Source organism: Myotis yumanensis, unplaced genomic scaffold, assembly GCF_028538775.1.
Source record: "Myotis yumanensis isolate MYYU_CA2020_CCGP unplaced genomic scaffold, mMyoYum1.0.hap1 SCAF_21, whole genome shotgun sequence".
NCBI classification, from domain to species: Eukaryota; Metazoa; Chordata; class Mammalia; order Chiroptera; family Vespertilionidae; genus Myotis; species Myotis yumanensis.
In genome coordinates, this window is record NW_027223772.1 from 4,008,461 (window position 1) to 4,029,534 (window position 21,074).

The 21,074-nt window shown below is 43.0% G+C and overlaps 1 protein-coding gene and 1 pseudogene across 4 annotated transcripts in view; one reads left to right on the forward strand and one right to left on the reverse strand.

Annotated features, from left to right (window-relative positions):
• The window catches only part of MOB3B (MOB kinase activator 3B), a 183,072-nt gene that overhangs the window by 129,721 nt on the left and 32,277 nt on the right, over positions 1-21,074 (reverse strand). For 2 of the 4 annotated variants that reach the window (XM_070400798.1, XM_070400796.1), the window contains exon 2: positions 9,687-9,739. The exons of the other annotated variants lie outside the window; for them this stretch is intronic. The gene's annotated coding sequence lies outside the window, so the exon portion shown is untranslated. The remainder of the gene's footprint in view (positions 1-9,686; positions 9,740-21,074) is intronic. 4 annotated transcript variants of the gene reach the window in all.
• On the forward strand, positions 14,542-15,046 carry LOC138998772 (large ribosomal subunit protein uL23 pseudogene; annotated as a pseudogene).

The window sequence follows — 21,074 nt, forward strand, 5'->3', positions numbered from 1 at the left end:
TGTAAGCAGCCCAGAAAAGTGAGGTGAAGCCTACAGCGAAGACCCGGAGCTGATAACCTCGGTGCCTGTGTTCCCTCCATGGACCTCTTAAATCAGTGGAACTCTTTAAGGGTTCCTAATGCCGCGACCCTTTAATACAGTTCCTCATGTTGTGGTGACCCCCAACCATAAAATTATTTTTGTTGCTACTTCATAACTGTAATTTTGCTACTGTTATGAATCGTAATATAAATATCTGATATGCAGGATGTATTTTCATTGTTACAAATTAAACATCATTAAAGCATAGTGATTAATCACAAAAACAATATGTAATTATATATGTGTTTTCCATTGGTCTTAGGCGAGCCCTGTGAAAGGGTCGTTCGATCCCCAAAGGGTCACGACCCACAGGTTGGCGACCCACAGGTTGAGAACCACTGTCTTAAATGCTTACGCAAAATTGACACCTACCTGCCCTCCACTTAACTATCACTTTCAACACAAACCATATACATATAGTTTTTTTCCATCCCCTGGGTGGGTTTTAAGCCTTTTTAAAAATAAAAATAAAAGCAACATAACCTTTTTCTTTTCCACCCAAATGAAGTCTTATGCAGGATTCAATTCTATAAAAATGGATAAAATTCTCTCTTCTGTGGTTGAAGCAGGCAGAAGGACTCTCACTCTTATACCCACTCCCAACAGCTACCGAGACCCCTCTGAGGACCGGCAGGCGTGGCTCTACCCATCAGACAACTCGTGGACTCCCAACGCCCACTGCACTGGCCCCTTCCTCACTCACCACCTGCCACCAGCCTTCAGCCTTCAAGGTCTGGAGAGTGGCCACCACCTCCAAGCAGCCTCTCCTGACCTTTGCTCCAAAGCTCTGAATGGGTAGCCCTTCCTCTGCTTCCAAACAGCCAGCCGGAATCAGGCCTTATTCTCATGCTTCATCCCCTCCCACCCCCCCTCGCTGCGGGCCCATTTATAATGAGGGCCCAGGGCCCACCCTACTGGCAGCCCCCGCATATCCATGGAAGCAGCTTCAAACACCTTGACTGCCCCCCTGGTGAAGGCTCAGCCCGCCCCTTCGCCTTCTCTCCAGACCCTTCCCCCTCTGGCTCGGTTTCCGCTCAGTCTGAGCCCTTGCCTCTTTCCAAGCCCATGGATGGGGTTTGGCTTTCTCTCCTGAGTTCCACACTTTTCCCGAGCACTGCCTCTCATTTTTCTTTCATTTTCCAGCGCTTTCTCTTTCATTTTTCTCCTCTTGAGCTCTGGCATCTCTGCTAGAAGGGGCTGAATGCGGAAGAGGAAATACGACCCCTCCTCACCCTGAAACATCTGTCTACAGCCTGACTTCAAGCCGGCCCTGCACCTGCCTCAGCAATGACGGGAAAACCGAGGTTGCCCCCTCGGGTCCCACCCTCGCCTTCAGAGGTAGGTGGGTGACTCAGTTGCACTCTAACCTTTAAAGACTCCCTGAAATGGGAGTTTTGTACTCCAGGCCTGGCATATCCTGGGGTGCGTGGGCCAACAGTCGTTCCTGCGGAGAACGGGCAGATAGAAACACAGTCCTCGGAAGAGTTGAATTTCCAGCAGGAAGAATGAGAGGAAAGTCCTCAGGGAAAAGGAGACAAACCTGAGTCACACTGGAGATCGGAGACGGCCCTCCCCTGATGGGTCTGCCCGCCACGCCACCGATGGAGAGCCTGGCTCGCCTGCCACCTGCTGCCTGCGGTGCCTGTGGGCCGTGCTGTCAGCCTGGTGGCTGAGTGGGTCTGAGATCAGGCTGCCTGGGTGTGATTCCCAGGTCTATCACTTACAGAGCTGCCGTCTCTTGAGCCTATTGTATAACATCGTGAAACTGTAGTTTCCTCTTTTATAAAACGGAGATAATAAAGTGACCTGTCTTGTAGTGTTGTGAGAATTAAATGACAATATCCAAATAAACCATTGGACACAGCCCCAGGTACAAGGTAAGTGTGTCATAAGTACTAGCTTTTCATCCTTATCATTCACATAATGCTTTCTTTTATATGTGTACTAGAGGCACGAATTTGTGCACCAGTGGGGTCCCTCGGCCTGGCCTGTGGGATCGGGCTGAAACCGGCTCTCTGACATCCACCCTTGAGAGGTCCTGGATTGTGAGAGGGTGCAGGCCAGGCCGAGAGACCCCACCGCTGCACGATCAGGGCGAGGGGCTAGGCTAACCTACAGGTCGGAGGGTCTGCCTGCCCCCTGGTGGTCAGTTCATGTCATAGCAAGCAGTTGAGCGGCCTTAGCATTCATTAGCATATTACACTTTGATTGGTTGAACAGATGACCGAGCACTTAGCATATTAGGCTTTTATTATATAGGATATCCCTTTCTGGACAGGTGACTCCATAGGTTTTCTACTTTCTCGCCCTTATAAAAATACTCTTAATTAATTCTGCCTCACAGGATATGGGGATGATAGAATAAGACAGTAGGCAAACAAACAAACAAACCAGAAACAAACTCATAGATACAGGGAACAAACTGATGGCCGCCAGATGGAAGGAGGGTTGGGGAATGGGTGGGAAAGGTGAAAGGTATTAAGGAAGTACAAAATGACAGGTACAAAAATAGTCATGGGATGTAAAGTACAGCATAGGGAACAGTGTCAGTAATGTAATAAGTGCATATGGTGTTAGATGGTACTAGACGTATCAGAATGATCACGTCATATGGTATTAAACATCTAGTCACCATGTTATACACCTGAAACTGATATAATATTGTGTGTCAACTGTAATTGTAGAATAAATTAATTAATTTTAAAAAAGAAGGCAGGTGGAAAGAGGTCAGCAGGGGTCTGGCACACTATAGGCACTCAGTAAGAGCAGCGGTTATCGAAGAGGCTGGCCCACCTTGGTCACACCCTGAGCCTTCCCTCCCCAGGTCTCCCTCCAGCCACTGGGCAGAGGAGCCCTTCAGAAAACCAGGGGCCAGGTTGAGAAGCTTCCTCAAAGAACCACATGGAGCCACTGGCCACAAAGCCTGTGTGGATTGGACATTTATACTTATTGTTTTATGATGGGAATTCGAGCTTCCTCACAGCAGTGCCAGAAAAACTCATCCTGGGGCCAGGGGTGCGTCTTTAATACTAACTATCTCAATTTAGATTTTGTTATGTAACCACCATGTGTAGACTTGCCAAAAAATGTTAAAAATAGAAGGCAATAAAAAAAAAAATCAAAGAAAAAACCTTCTCCTAGTTTCTAGACTGACTTGCATGTAAACAGTGACCCCACAAAGGCATGACGGTGTCAATTTTTTCATTCACTTAGGGGAGTGGTTTCTGTGTTTCCTGTTGTTTTCTGCGGGCCGTTTTATTTATTATCCCCACACTATTCTTTAATGACAAGTGAGGGTGCCACCACTCTTCTTAAAAACAATAAAAGCCACAGGGGAGGCAAATCCGCCTTTGCCAGCCTCCAATGGCCTGGGGATTTGCCCAGAGAAGTGTGCCGCTCAAGCACAGCGTGGCAAACAACTGCCCCCGGGCCCTGGGCTGAGCCAAGCCCCTGCGGTGAGGACTTGCTTTATTTTTGGTCCAAGTACAGAGTCCAGGAAGCCACATCTACTGACTTCTTTTTCATTTAAGATTACACATTCATCAATGAGCCTGGTTGAGAAAGCCTCCATTAGAGATTTTCTCTCTTTGTTCCAAGAAAGAACAGGAAAAACAGAAACACAGACACCATTCCTAGGAAAACAGCACCCGCCCAGCAAGAGACCAAAACAGGTGTGTGCTATCTCCTACTCTCTCTTTAAATTGCATTTTACTCCCCCGCGCCCCGCCCCCCCACACACACACAGCAAGCAGCTCCCCAGGATGAGATAGTTTTTGGTTTTATATAAGTGCCAGATGACTCAAATTCCTTTTAGAAGAAGGAGGTGTAGGAATCTATAAAAATACTGATAAGCATTTAACCACAAACACACTGACAACTACACATGGTGGTTACATAACAAAATCCGAATTGAGATAGTTGGTATTAAAGACCCAGCCCTGGACCCAGGATGAGTGCTTCCATCAACTTTAGTTAATTAAAAAAAGGTCAAAGGCTTAATATAGTCGAAGAAGGAAAAATACAAAATAAATACAAAGACAAGTAAGACAGCCATACTAAAAAAAGAAGAAAAAAAACCCTTTGAGTCACTTCAGCACATCTCAAATGCAGACCTCCACATAACGGATCAAGGTACACCGTTTGCAAATATTTCTATTTTAAATCATAAGATGGCTGCTCCCAAACTGTAGAAATTGAGAGTGATTACACAATGAGCTGGTGCTCATTTGATCTCCCCTAATTTGCCATAACCCAGCGTGGCTTCTAGAAAAAGACAAAACCTGACAGACCACGGCAGGACGGCCAAGGAGCCCTGATTTATTGTAGCTTTGAAAGTCCACTGCACCAGGATTTTCATTTCTGCCCAGAATGCAATCCATACGCCTGGCCTCGAGGTCCTGAATCAAATACATGTTTTTCTCATCTAGCAGAGAGATCTTGTGAGCTGTGAGCACAACCTGCCCAGGTGCCTGGGGAAGAGGGGAGGGGAAAGAGGGGTCGCGCTGGGACATGGAGTCACTCCTTGTTGTGCCTGTGGCATCAGGCTTGGCTAGCTCGCAGAACGGCCCAGACAGGAAGAAGGCAGGGCCTTGGCCTTCAAGATGTCCAGTAAGAGAAGTTTGGCATCACAAGCCAAAAAGAATCTCCTGCCTGGCGAGCTAGGTCCCTAAACTGATCCAAAGCAAGGAGGGCCTCACAGCTTCTAGGGGCAACACAGGGACCTGCAGATGGGCCGTGGGACACAGTGCAGGGGAATTCCAGTCTTTTCTCCACCCAGGGGCCTAGCCACAAACAGGGAAAGTCGATAATGGACCCCATGAAGATGTTCCCTCAAGGTCATCAGAGGTCATGCACCCTCCCCAGCTCACAGGAGTAAGCTCCTTGGCATTCATCTGGGAAGCTGCCCAGACAGTCTAAGCTTTCACCTGGGGCACCTCACCTGAGAGGAGCCATAGACACTGGAAACACTGATTGTTTCGTTTTTATAACAGTCTAGGTCAGTGATGGCGAACCTTTTGAGCTCGGCGTGTCAGCATTTTGAAAAACCCTAACTTAACTCTGGTGCCGTGTCACATATAGAAATTTTTTGATATTTGCAACCATAGTAAAACAAAGACTTATATTTTTGATATTTATTTTATATATTTAAATGCCATTTAACAAAGAAAAAATCAACCAAAAAAATGAGTTCGCGTGTCACCTCTGACACGCGTGTCAGGTTCGCCATCACTGGCCTAGGTTTGGGGTGGATTTAATTTTATAGAGCTCCCTCAAATTGTGTGGGAAGGAGATAAAGTCATCCTGACAATAACTTGCATTTCTCCCAACCGTATGTAAACAGAGTGGGGCCTGTTAAGTACAGGTGCTTTCTGACTAATGATGAAATACATGACACCTCATCAGTCCACGGCCTGCCAATATCTCCTGAGGACTGAGGCTTAGAGGAAGCGAATCAAGTGGAATTCCCCCAAACCTTCCCAGCCCAACCTGCCTCTCCCCATCTGTTACCTTGCCATCCCTCTCATGAAGGCTGACTGAATAAACCTCACCTCAGCCAGCAAACAAGTGGAGGCAAGGACATTTTGAATGGCACAGCTCAGGTCAGCATACCCTAAACCAGTGATGGCGAACCTTTTGAGCTCGGCGTGTCAGCATTTTGAAAAACCCTAACTTAACTCTGGTGCCGTGTCACATAGAGAAATTTTTTGATATTTGCAACCATAGTAAAACAAAGACATATTTTTGATATTTATTTTATATATTTAAATGCCATTTAACAAAGAAAAACCAGCCAAAAAAATGAGTTCACGTGTCACCTCTGACACGCGTGTCATAGGTTCGCCATCACTGCCCTAAACTAATTGCCGTGATGACAGGGATGGCATGTGCCTGCTGGTTAGAATTCCTATCATTTCTGTTATGAGACACACAGCTATTTCCCATTCTGGGAAGTTTTGAAGGGGCAAGGAAAGGGAAGACAGGAAGGAAAGGGATCTGCATGGACAAAACCTGGCAAAGGTGCATTGAGGATCTACAACACTTCCTAAATAAAGCACACCCCATCTAACCCAGTCTCTCTCCCCCCTATAACCCTGCTTTAAAGTTCTTCATAGCTCCATCTGGTTTTACTGTGTTTTTTATTTTTATTTTTACAAAGCCATGATCTGGACCCTGGATACCTCTTCCTCTGCAGTTCTCCCTGTCACTTATCTACCCACATTGGGCTCCTTGATGTTTCCATAACACACCAAGTTCACTATCATTTGAGGGGTCTACTAGTTTGCTAGGGCTGCCATAACAAGGTAACACAAGCTGTGTGGCTTAAATAACAGAAATGTATTGTCTCAGCGTTTTGGAGGTTAGAAGTCTGAAATCAAGTTATTGGTAGGGTAGTTGGGTTCTTTTGAAGGCTCTATAAAAAGATATGTCCCATGCCTCTCTCTTTGCTTCTGGTGGCTTGCTAGTAATCTTCAGTGTCCCTGGGCTTACAGACTCATCACCCCAATGATGGTGCTCTTCCCAGGAGCCAGTCTATCTCCAAACTTCTCCTTTTTATGAGGACACTGGTTTGCACAGATTAGAGGCCCACCCTACTCCAGGATGACCTCATCTTAACTCATTATAACTGCAATGATCCTTTTTCCACATTCTGTCACATTCTGAGGAACTGAAGCGTAGAACTTCTCTATATGAACTGGGGATGTGGGGAAACACTTTAACCCATAGCAAGAGCCTTTGCAATCGCTGTTCTCTCTTCCTGGAAAGCTCTTTACCCAGTGTGGTTGCCATCAGGATACGCCTTGCAGTCATCCTACTGACAGGGACCATAATTGACCAAGAGTCATAGCTGCTGTGCTCTGAAATCCGTCTCTGCATTTATGCCAAAGTCATGATTTCCACGACCTAGTCCTACTCAGTGCCTGAGAATGTTGGAGATACCTAGGCAAGCCTGTTCCTAGGAGATAAAAATTCACCTGACAGGTTGTCTTTGGCTTAAGGACTCTCCTCAGCCTCATCAAACTCCCTCAGCTCAGCACTCTGGGCTGCTTCCACTCACCCTTCCTTCCTCGCCTCTTCTTAATGTCATACTAAGTTCACTCAGGTCCTCCTTCACTTCCAAACACATATAAAATATAATCCAGTGTGGTCATCTGGTGAATGTACTTCATAGACCTATAAATTAAAACTTTTACTTTGTTTTGTTTAAATCTCTATTGTTGAAAGTATTACATATGTCCCCTCTTGTTTCCCCCACTGACCTCTTCTAACCTGACCCCACCCCCTGACCCAGGCCATCACCACCCTATTGTCTGTGTCCATGGGTTATGCATATATGCACCCTTCCCCTAAAATATAACTTTTTAAAAATATAGGCCAGAAATGAGTAGAGAACCCAAAGCTGAAGCCGAAGCAGTAGGCATGAGAGCAAATGTGCATCACCAGAGGGGGATGAATCTGGATACAGCTGCTTCAGGGCCTAGAGCTGGGATTTTAATGACCAGGTTAAGACAGGCCAGATAGGAGACTGGAACTGAGATAACATCACACGGTTAGAATTATTGAAAACCTCCCTCTACATAAAAACGAGACTAGAAAAACGACCACTGCTTCCTAGTAGTTCAGGGAAGAGGCAACTACTAGTAAGTCTGTATTCTGCCCCAATCTCAGTGTGAAAAAAAAAAATGCATCTAGTGAAAAACACAAAACATGCACAAGCATGTTGCCCAAATGTACATTATTTAGGTTATGCAAGAATCCTGAACTGATAAGTCACCATAAAAATGTCCCTAGGACCACAGTAAGCTCTATAGAAGCAAACTCAAAATTGTTTTGTAAAAATATGTTCATAACTCAGGACTCAAAAGACTCCCTTAGAATAAACAATTCCTGTTGAACAAACCAGACAAAGAACCAAACCAATCAGGAGTAATATACACAACAAGCAGAATTAGCATCCCAAGAACTAGTAGTAATAGAATAATCTGATAAATCTAAACTCTAACAATGTTTAAAATTATATTTAAAATGAAATAGTCAACTGATATAAAAAATGGTCAGAACTGGAAAAAAAGAAGTAGAATACTAAAAATTAAAAATACAATGTTAAGTTGCATATTAGATAGAGCTGAAAAGAGAATTAGTATTAAGAAAGATACTTTGCCTAACCTGCCTGAGGGCCCTGGGAAAAGCAGACCTGGGTGCACAGCTCAGTCCTTCCCACACGCATCCAGGCCTAGCAGACAGAGCCACAGGCTATGGATAGCTGATGGCTCTAATAAGATACTCAGCGCCAATCACAAAGACTGAAGAAATTACTCATAGTGTAGCACAGAGAAAATAAAAAGATAGAAAGTGTTAGAGGATATAAGACAGAGAACAGATTGAAAACATAAAGTATATATTTTATAGAAGTTCCAGGACACAGGAGTAGAAAATTGTGAAAGAGGCAAAATTGAAATTATAATAGCTAAGAACTTAGCAGAATTAAAGTAATACTTATGTTCTTCATTTGAAACATCATAAGCCCCAAGCAGGATTCAAAAAAAACAGAAAACCACACACACACACACACACACACACACACACACACACGCACACACACATGCACACATGCATACCCCTGGACACATTGTGGTAAACTGAAGAACACTATAACCAAAGACAGTTATGGAAGCAACCAGAGAGAAAAATATAGTTTAACAACCTAATAATGCCAATCAGATTAGCAGCAAACTTTTCATCAATGATAGAGGCTAGAAGAAAATGGAATAACATATTCAAAGTGGGAAGAGAAAATAACTGTGAAACTATTTGATACCTAACTAAATTACCACGCAAAATGAGTGTGAAATAAAGACATATTCATACAAAAAAGAAGACAATATCTAACTCACAGACACTCCTTAAAAAATTAAACAATAATAATGTTTCATATAAAGTAAATTAAACTAAGAAAAAGATAAACAATGATGAGTAAAGGAGATGATAAACATGACAGTCACTTTATAATCACCCTACTGCTTAAAAATTTTTAAAAATTAATGGGGAAAAATCATAAACAACTTGGAGCTAAAATATTAGTAATAATATGGAAGGACAATTAACTTAAAATATTCAAAGGCCCTTGTGTTGTTTGATAAAAGAAAAAAAAATTATTTGAATGATTATTTAAAAAGTTAAAGGGCAGATTAAGTGGAAGCTACACTAACATTCTCCCAAGACCAAACTGGAATTGCAACTAAAATATAGAAAAATCATCCTGAATAACCAACAGAAGACAAGCTGGAGAGAAGCCTTACAACCAAGGTTGTAAAGAGGAGACCGCATCGAGACTGGTAGGGAGGGGGAAGCCACAAGAGGGCTGGCCAGGCTCCCACAGGCAGCAGCTGAAGGGATATCTCAGCTGTGGGGCATTCCCCCTGAGAAGTCTTGGGTCTAAACCCGGAACCAGTCTTCCCAGCCCAGAGCACCAGAACTGGGAAAGGTGCCCACATAACATCTGGCTGTGAGAAGCATTGGGGTTCTGTCCAGCAGGGACAGATGGCTAGATTACGCAGACACCCCTTAAAACGCTGATGCACTAAATTTCGTTTGCAGCCACTTACCTTGGGCTCTGGCAGAAAGAAGGCAGAGTGGACTAGAGCTGCAGGATGAGAGCCTGGGGTAAGAGCAGAGAGGAAAACCTTCAGGATCCATGTGCTGAGTCATTCCCTCACATGACAGAAACCATCTTTCTCAGGCAGAGCTTTCCCATCATGCAGCTTTTGCCTGGGGGGAAGAAATTGCCCCACTTGTTGGAAACCCTCTTACCCCACCCTGTGGAGTTCTGAGCTCTACAGCCTGAGGCTCCTTTAGTGACTGAGACTAACAATCTGCCTGCAGGCAGAAGCTGATTTCTGGATACTTTGAGTCTTTGCTTAACCTGCCTCAGGGCCCTGGGAAAAGCAGACCTTGGTGCACAGCTCAGTCCTTCCCACGTGTGTCCAGGCCTAGCAGGTAGAGCCACAAGCTTTGGATTGCTGATTGCTCTAAATAGGGTATTCAGATACAAACAGCATCTGACACTGGCCTGTACCAGAGCCCTCTGAAGAGGCCCCAAACCCATACGCTCAGTGGTAAGCTTCAGACAACAGAGCAGGATCCAATAAGCTCCACAAGTGGTATATCCACAGGTAAATATCCAAGACATGCAGAGGAGAATTCTCCTTCCTGGGATAAGCAACTGCACAGCAGACTGCACGCTATGTTGGGGGTAGAGCCTGAGGGTCAAGTTCATGCATGAATGAGCCAATAGCAATGAAGACTCAATTACAACAGGAGGGCCAACACAACATGCACAAGGAGCATTATTAGAGCACCCAGGTCTGGCAACCAGGGAGACTGCACCACTGGATTCCACAGGTCAACCACTACATATAGCCCAGTGATGGCGAACCTCTTGAGTTCGACATGTCAGCATTTTGAAAAACCCTAACTTAACTCTGGTGCCATGTCACATATAGAAATTTTTTGATATTTGCAACCATAGTAAAACAAAGATTTATATTTTTGATATTTATTTATATATTTAAATGCCATTTAACAAAGAAAAATCAACCAAAAAAATGAGTTCGCGTGTCACCTGACACGCGTGTCATAGGTTTGCCATCACTGATATAGCCAGCGTACCAAGATCTACCTAATACATAGAAACAAACCCAAGCAGGCATCCAAAATGGGGAGACAAAGAAATAAGCCCCAAATGAAAGAACAAGAGAATTCTCCAGAAGAGCTAAATGAAATGGAGGTAAGCAACTTATCAGATATAGAGTTCAGAGTAATGATTATAAGGATGCTCAACATCATAAGAAAAGATATAGAAACTATGAAAAATAACCAGGCAGAAATAAATGAAGGATGACATAACTGAAATAAAGGACACACTGTAAGGAATAAAGAGCAGAGGAAGCAGAGGATCAGATCAGTGAATTAGAAGACAGGGTAGAAAAAAAACCACTCAATTATAGAACCAAAAAGAAAAACAATTAAAAAACAGGAGGACAGCCCTAGCTGGTCTGGCTCAGTGGTTAGAGTGTTGACCTATAGAATGAAGGGTTGTGGGTTTGATTCCTGTCAAGGGAATGTACCTTGATTTCATGCTTGATCCCTGGCCCTGGTTGGAACACATCCAGGAGGCAACCAATCAATGTGTCTCTCACATCGATGTTTCTCTCGCTTTCTCTCTGTCTCTCCCCCTCCATTCCACTCTCTCTAAAAACCAATGGAAAAAAATATCTTGGAGTGAGGATTAACAAAAAAATAACACAAAAACAAACAACAACAGGAGGACAGTTTAAGGGAGATTTGGGACAACATGAAATGTAACAATATCTGCATCATAAGAGTAAAAGGAGAAGAGAGTAAGCAAGGGATAAAGAACCTGTTTGAAGAAATAATGGCAGAAAATTTCCCTAACCTGGTGAAGGAAAAAGTCACACAAGTTTAGGAGGCACAGAGAGTCCCAACCAAGAAGAATCCAAACAGGCCCATCCCAGACACATCATAATTGAAATGCCAAAAGTTAAAGACAAAATCTTAAAGGCAGCAAGAGAAAAGCAATTTGTTACCTACAAAGAAGCTTCCATAAGGATGTAACCTGATTCTTCAACAAAAACTCTACAGGCCAGAATGGAATGGCATGAAATATTCAAGGTAATGAAAAGCAAGGATCTAAAACCAAGACTACTTTGAATGAAACCAAGGATATCATTCAAAATAGAAGGAGAAATAAAGAGCTTCCCAGAAAAAAAAAAGACTAAATCAGTTTATCACCACCTAACCAGAATTACAAGAAATGTTAAAAGGACTGCAGTGATAATAAAAATAAATAGAGAGAGAAATATAGGCATAAAGAATTATTAAAATGGCTATTAATAAGAACCTATCAATAATAACCTTAACTGTAAATGTATTAAATGCTCCAAACAAATCAAAAGACATAGGGTAGCTTAATGGATAAAAAACCATGATCCACATATATACTGTCTACAAAAGATCCACCTCAGAACAAAAGACAGGATGAGAATGAAGGGATGGGAGAATATTTTCCATGCAAATGGAAACAAATAAAAAAGCTGGGAAAGCAATACTCTCATTGGACAAAATAGACTTCAAAATGAAGGCCATCACAAGAGACAATAAAGGTTACTTCCTAATACTAAAGGGATTGATACAACAAGAGGATATAACCCTGGTAAACATATATGGGAACATCTAGATATATTTTTTTAAAAAACAAAACAAAAAATTTCTGGAGGACTTTAAGGGAGAAAGCAACAGCAATACAGTGATAATAGGGGACTTTTACACCTTACTGACTTTACTGGATAGATCTTCCAGACAAAAAAGAAATCAACAAGGAAACAGTGACTCTAAATGACAAACTCAATCAGATATATTTAACTGACATTTGCAGAACATTTCACCCTGAAGTTGCAGAACATACATTCTTCTCAAGTGTACATGGGACATTCTCAAAGATGGACCACATGTTAGGACATAAAACAAGTCTCTAACAGTTCAAGAAGATTGAAATCATATAAAGCATCTTTTTAGATCACAATCACATGAAATTAGAAATCAACTGTAATAAAAACACTCAAGGCCAGCTGGTATAGCTCAGTGGTTGAGTGTTGACTTATGAACCGGGAGGTCATGGTTCAATGCCCAGTCAGGGCACATGCCTGTGTTGCAGACTCAATCCCCAGTAGTGGGTGTGCAGGAGGCAGTTGATCAATAATTCTCTCTCATCATTGATGTTTCTATCTCTCTCTCTCTCCTTTTCCCTTCCTTTCTGAAATCAATAAAAAATATATTGTAAAAAACACACTCAAAAGCATTGAAACACATGGAAGCTAAATAACATGTTATTAAACAATGAATCAGTTACAAATGAGATCAAAGAAGAAATAAAAAACGTCCTGGAAACAAATGAAAATGAACACACAACAACCCAAAATCTATGGGACACAGCAAAAGCAGTCCTGAGGGGGAAGTTCATAGCATTATAGGCCTACCTCAAAATCAAGAAAAATTCCTAACAAACTCTATAACTGTACAACTTAAAGAATTAGAAAGAGAACAAGAAAAGCCCAGAGTAAGTAAAAGGATTAAGTTAGTATAAAAATAATAAAGATTAAAGCAGAAATAGATGACACAAAGACTGGAAAAAAAACAATAAAAAAGAGCAATGAAATCACGAGCTGATTTTTTGAAAAAATAAACAAGATTGAATGACCTTTAGCCAAATCATCAAGAAACAAAGAGAAAGGACCCAAATAAATAAAATCAGAAACAAAAACTGACACCACAGAAATAAGGATTGTAAGAAAATACTATGAACAACTATATGCCTACAAGCTGGATAATCTGGATGAAATGGATAAATTCCTAGAAAAATACAATCTACCAAAACTGAATCAGAAAGAATCAGAAAACCTGAATAGGCCAATATCAACTGATGAAGTAGAAGCAGTAATCAAAAAACTCCCAGCAAACAAAAAGCCCTGGTCCAGATGGCTTCACAGGGGAGTTTTACCAAACACTCAAAGAACTAACCCCTATACTCCTCAAACTATTCCAAAACATCCAAGAGTAAAGAACACTTCCAAGCTCTTTTTAGGAGGCCAGCATGATCCCAATACCAAAACCAGATAAAGACACTATAAAGAAAGATAACTACAGACCAACATCCATAATAAACATAGATGCTGAAATCCTCAACAAAATATTAGCAAAGTGGATCCAGCAATATATTGAAAAGATCATACACTGTGACCAAGTGGGATTTATTCCAGGGATGCAAGGCTGGTACAATATTCGCAAATCAATAAATGTGATAAATCACATAAACAAACTGAAAGACAAAAATCACATGATTATATCAATAGATGCAGAAAAAGCATTTGACAAAATCCAGCATCCATTTTTTATAAACACTCTCAGCAAAGTGGGAATAGAGGGAGCATATCTCAACATGATAAAGGCCATATATGACAAACCTACAGCCAACATCATACTCAAAGGGCAAAAACTAAAACCATTTCCCTTAAGAACAGGAACAAGACAGGGACGTGCGCTTTTATCACTCTTATTCAACATAGTATTGGAGGTCCTAGCCACAGCAATCAGACAAGAATAAAACATAAAAGGCATCAAAATTAGAAAGGAGGAAGTACTAGTAAATCTCTCATTATTTGCAGATGACATGATATTGTACAAGAAAACCCTAAAGATTCCACCAAAAAACTACTAGATTCAATAAATGAATTCGGCAATGTAGCAAGATACAAAATTCATGGCATTTTTATACACCAATAATAAACTCTCAGACAGAGAAACTAAAAAAAAAAAAAAAAATCCCATTTGTCACTGCAATAAAAAAAAAATTAAGATACTTTGGAATAAACAGTTTTTACGAAGATGACGCCGAAAGCTAAGAAGGAAGCCCCTGCCCCTCCCAAAGCCGAAGCCAAAGCAAAGGCTTTGAAGGCAAAGAAAGCAGTGTTGAAAGGCGTCCACAGCCACAAAAAAAAGAAGATCCGCACGTCACCCACTTTCCGACGGCCAAAGACACTAAGGCTCCGGAGGCAGCCTAAATACCCTCGGAAGAGCGCACCCAGGAGAAACAAGCTTGACCACTATGCCATCATCAAATTCCCCCTGACTACCGAGTCAGCCATGAAGAAGATAGAAGACAATAATACACTAGTGTTCATTGTGGTTGTCAAGGCCAACAAGCACCAGATCAAACAGGCTGTGAAAAAGCTCTATGACATTGATGTGGCCAAGGTCAACACCCTGATCAGGCCTGATGGCGAGAAGAAGGCATATGTTCGACTGGCTCCTGACTATGATGCTTTGGATGTTGCCAACAAAATTGGAATCATCTAAACTGAGTCCAGCTGCCTAATTCTAAATATAAAAATTTTACACTGTAAAAAAAAAAAAAAAAAAAAAAAAAAGATACTTTGGAATAAACATAACAAAGGAGGTAAAGGACCCGTACTCAGAAAACTACAGGACATTGAAAAAAGAGATAGAGGAATATATAAACTAGTGGAAGAATATACTGTGTTCATCAGTAGATAATGGATAAAAAAGCTGTGGTACATTTACAGCTTGGAATACTATGCAGCTGTAAAAAAAAAAAAAGAAGAATCTCTTACCCTATGAGGCAGCATGGAGGGGCCTGGAGAGTATTATGCTAAGTGAAATAAGCCAGTCAGAGAAAGACAAGTATCACATGATCTCACTCATTTATGGAATCTAATGAACAAAATAAACTGATGAACAAAATAGATCCAGAGACATGGAAGCATGGAACAGACTGAGGAATCTCAGATTGGGGCGGGGGGGGGGGGGGGCAAGGGGGAAGGAAGAGATTAACCAAAGAACTTATATGCATAATCCATGGACGCAGACCATCGTGTAGTGAAAGCCTGGTCGGGGGGAGAGGGGATAGAGGGAGTCAGTGGAGGGGAAAAAGTGACATCTGTAATACTTTCAACAATAAAGATAAATAAATAAATAAAAGTCAAAGCTAAGTAATTTTAGGGGAAATGAGAAAGAAATGGAATATATAGCTTTCAAAGTAGTAGTGGAGGGGGTGGAGGGGGGGAAAGGAAGACTCGCTTGAGACGTGCACAGACAAATAAACCCAGAAAGAACTTGCCACCAGCAGATCCTCACTAAAGAAAATACTAAAGAATGTAGTTTGAGCAAAAGAAAATTGATCACAGATGTAAGGCATATAAGAGGAGATATAAGAAGGAATCGCAAGGATATAAGAAGACATAAGATTCTGAAATATAATAAAGAATTGAGAGGACTGACAGTGGTAAATATATAGGTAAATTAATATAAAAGAACAACAACAACAAAAATGCCTCATGGGATGTTTAAGAAGAAAAAATACATAGTTTTAAAATACACCGAAAGACTAGCACAGGAATTAAAGGGACATGAGTGGGAAGGGTGTTGTTCAGAGGAAGATAAAGACACTGACCGCTTTAGAATTGGGTGAGTTACACATACATGCTGAAACTACTAGGTTAACCACTAAAAAATAAAAACAGACTGTAAGTTTTGGAGTGGTACAGAAGAAAAAGTGTAGTGAGACACAACAAGCAAACAAACAAACAAACAAAAACACACACAACACAATCAATCCAAAAGAAGACAAGAAAGGAGAGAGGATGCATAGAAATTGTGGAACAAATGAAAAGCACGATGGTAGACATGAAGTAAAATGTATCAGAAATGATAACATGTAGATTCACCAAATGCTCCAGCTAAATGATGCCTCCTGGGCAAGCGAGGTCACAAAAATGAGTCAACAGTAGGTCTAGTAGAGCAACAGCTCCAATGAAATAGTAACTGATGATTCTTCAGGGTCAGGGAGACAATAGAGCAGAGTGGGGCCTGGGGCAAACTGCTGAGTCTATGTGTCTGAAGGAGGTAGCTCTCACAGATTGTTGCCACTGTGTAGGAATACAAACCCAGTGTCAGGTCGGTCAACAAGGCTGGAAGTTCAGTGTTTTGTGAGAAATTTGAATTTTAAACATTGGCTACTATTTTGTTTTGTTTTGTTTTTTTAATTTTCACCCATGGATATTTTTCCATTGATTTTTAGAGTCAGTGCAAGGGAGGGGGAAAGAGAGAGAGAAACGTCCATGTGAGAGAGACACATTGATTGGCAGCCTCCCGCACATGCCCAGACTAGGGTGGGGGACTGAGCCTTCAACTGAGCCTGTGATACTCACCTTCTGAGTTACATGTGCTTGACTGAAATTGAACCCGGGACCCTTCAGTCTGCAGGTTGACACTCTATCCACTGAGCCAAACTGGCTAGGGCTAGGCTACTAATTTTTAAAGAAGAAACACCAAAAGAAAAAGAAAAAAAGGGAAAGAAAATGCTATCAATCCAGTAGGTAGGAGGGAAAAAGATAAAATGGCACTAAGAGCATGGTACATAAAATGCAAAAACAAGAACAGAAAGCAAAAGACAAAGAAAAACCCTTGCAAAGCCTAGCAGCATGAATGGAAGTGATGGCTTACACTAAAACACCACTGAGGCCCACACCCTGTAATTTCCACCCTGCTCAACCTGATCATTTGGCTGAAGAGACCTAACATTAACGGATGGGAAAAACACTGCATAATCCAGACGTAAAGTATATGGAGCCCCAGTGGTCACTCAAAACTCCAAATAATGTCTGGGTGTTTGTTCCATCAGTTCTGCTTACGCCAGGTCTCCTCTGGGGCTTACTGGTCACCTAGATTTATCTAGCTGTTAATAAAAATAGTAGCGATAAGCCCTAACCGGTTTGGCTCAGTGGATGGAGTGTCAGCCTGCAGACTGAAGGGTCCCAGGTTCGGTTCCGGTCAATGGCATGTACCCGGGTTGCGGGCACATCCCCAGTAGGGGGGTGTGCAGGAGGCAGCTGATCAATGTTTCTCTCATCGATGTTTCTAGCTCTCTATCCCTCTCCCTTCCTCTCTGTAAGAAATCAATAAAATATAAAAATAAAAAATAGTAGCGTTAAAAATGCCTGAAAGGGTAGAGAGGAGGAAGCAGAGGTGGGAAAAGAACCAATGACAGTCACCTTCTGTTCCTCCTTGTCTGTGACCTGAGCCAGTCCTGGGATGCCAGTTCTTGCCCAGGGCCTAGCAGGTCAGGTTCAGTGTGGTTCCCAGGGTCTTCCAGACCCAGCCCAGCCCCTGCCAGGATGCAGGGGACACCTTTGCTCAGGCTCGTGTCCCTGCTGGCCGCCTTCCTGTCTTCCTCCCTACTTCAAGACAGGGCACTCCCCAGGGGAGCATTCTCTAAGGCTGCTTCAGTTTCCTGATGAAATCCCTGCATGAGGAATGCACCAGATGCTATTTTTAAACTTAGTTGGGCTCTGAAAAAATATGTATAATAAGACCAAGAGAATTGTGTTTATCATAATTCCAGAAGGCACGAGGGGTAAGTGGGTTGGCCGGACAGGGCCTGCTCCTGGCAAGGACTGCAGCCATGGTGGGGACCAGCCTCCTAGGGTCTTGTCTGTGGACAGGCCTCCTATTAAAGTGGTCTCATCACCCGTGAGCATGGCTCCAGTGCCTACGGTCTAACCCAGCCGTGGGCAAACTAGGGCCCGCGGGCCGGATCCGGCCCGTTTGAAATGAATAAAACTAAAAAAAAAAAAAAAGACCGTACCCTTTTATGTAATGATGTTTACTTTGAAATTATATTAGTTCACACAAACACTCCATCCATGCTTTTGTTCCGGCCCTCCGGTCCAGTTTAAGAACCCATTGTGGCCCTCGAGTCAAAAAGTTTGCCCACCCCTGCTTTAGAAAGTACTCGTCATCGAAAAAAACTCAGATTTAGGTGATACTCTGCCACCTTTGAAGAAGCAGTGGCTGTGTAGTATATCAGGAAAGAGATAGAAATTCATCTGGCTTCTAAAGCAGACCCAGTCACTATGTGTGGGACCTTAGAAAATCACTCAAGCTATCTAAGATTCAGTTCCTTCATTTTAAAAATATATTTTTTATTGATTTCAGGAAGGAATAGAAAGGGAGGGAGGGGGAGAGAGAGAGAGAGAAACATCAATAATGAGAGAGAATCATTGATTCGCTTCCTCCATGCCCCCTACTGGGGATCGAGTCCTCTACCTGGGCATGTGCCCTGACCTGGAATGGAACTGTGACCTCCTGGTTCATGGGTTGATGCTCAACCACTGAGCCACACCCGCTTGGCCAATTCATTTTTAAAAGATGTAGGAATTGATAAATTTCTGTTCTAAATAACTCATAATGTTGCTATACAAATTGAATTAAATAATATGTGTAACAGGAAGAAAATGTATTTCTTAATTAAATGGTCATCTAGTTTCAAAACTTACGCAAGGAGCAATGTGAGTTTTTAAAGGCAGATAGCTTTTGTAGTTTGAAAATCAAGGCCCTCTAGCTGTGACTTCTGACTGCTCCAGATGAACTAAATGGACTAGATATAGGGGATTCTAGAATACTGTTTCGATCGCATGTCCTGACTCACTAAGGGATTGTGAAATCAATTTCAAAAGCCAAATTATAGAAATGCTTGTCATCTTTTGCAGCAAAACCTTATATTTAACGCAGGGCGTGGGTGCACACTGACATGTTCGGCATGTGTGTGGGAGGGTCCTAGGCCTCAGAAGGTCCTAAAGACCTGGCCCCGAGCAGCCAGAGGGCCAAGGAGAGCGGGAACCAGCAATGCAGGGGACAAGCCGAGGGTTGGTCACGGTTGAGGTGGTCCCTCCTCTGCTCCCAAGTCTCATGAAATCATTAATAAAACTACTGACCCAGGAAAACGCTGATTTCCACTGGATTTCTTAGAGAAATGGAAAAAGGATAAGGCTTGGGACCAGATCATATTCTGAGTGGAAGTGAGGAGAGTGCACAATTCAGGAGAAGGAACAGAAAAGCAAAAAGGTATGTGTGTGTGTGTGGGGGGGGGGGGGGGGGGGGGGGCGGGGCAAAGGGGAGCCAGAGCAGGGGTGAGGGGGACAGAGAGCAACATGAGGGCCAGAGCAGGGGTGAGGGGTCAGAGAACAAAGGGGAGTCAGAAAAGGTGTGAGTGGCCATGTTGAACTCACATACCAGGAATTGCGGTTCAGACCAAGTTCTACCTAAGTCTTTGAGGGGTAAGGATGCCCCCAAGTGAGCAATGTTACCTGTGTTTCATAACGTATGCTCCTCTGAAAACACACAACCTGTCGAGACTGCCCAGGACTAAAGATGGGCTAAAAAGAGAGGTGATCAGGGGCCCTTCCTCAGGGCTGCCCCTCAGAGACTCATTCCTTAGGAGATAAGGGGAGGGCTAGTCGGTGCTGCCAGAAGACCTAGATCCAACCAGGTCTCCCGGACGGTCACGTCAGCGTGCGGCCCACCTGGTGGGGCTGAGAAGGTGGGATCTGCACTTCCAGTGACCATAGGAAACCATAGGAAGTGCACATTTCTCCCCGAGCAAAGCGCATGGGTGGCAGGCAGTCAGCACAGAGCAGAGTGAGGCCATTATGTGGGGCTTGTTTCTACTCTAAGTAAAAAGCACAAAGAACTTGGAAATGTCTGCTGTCAGCCTCAACTTCGGAGTCACCCTACCCCATGCTCGTTGAAGGGCCGCCATCTAGGCTCCTAGGGCAGCGGGCCCAGGATGATTCCCTGCTGTTTGGCCCAGACCTCATTTCTGCTGCTGCCTTTCAGGTCTGCCCACCTCCCCAGCCAGGCACCTGCTCTGTGGGCTCGGCACATGCATGAATCAATCCCTCAGTTCTCTCTCTCTCGCCTTCAGTGTCCATGCATCCTGGGCTTTTTCTGCAAGCACTCATATCCCGGCCTCAGGATCCCTTGGGTACCAGCCACTAAACCATCTCCACATAGCCAGACCCAGGTGCCACCTTGGATGCGCTAGCCTGGGACTCTGAGACATACAGTCACAGTGAGTGGCCAATACACCTCACTTAATAGAAACTTGAGTATAGCCTTTAACTGATGACACTTGACCCACCCTGGACAACTGGCCCTGCCCCTGTTTAAACAGACCACTCATCCACGCTCTAGACCAGCATTCTTCATTGCCAGTTGGACCGTGTTAGCGGATGTTTCATTAGCATTCAGTGCGCAGATTGATAAGATATTAATAACAATGAATCATAGCAAACAGTTCTATATATTACTCATCACTATTAGCTATTGCTAGCTATATAAGTACCAACTCAATGAGTTGATATGCAAGCATCTTTATAATAAAAGGATTAAATCCTACATTTAACTTGTCCAATCAATATTTATTGGGCACCTGCCAGGTCAGGCTGGGTTTGATGTGGTGAACAAAACAGACATGATTCTTATCTTAATGGAGTTTAGAATCCGGTGGGGGAGAAGCTGTTAAACACACACACACACACACACACACACACACACACACG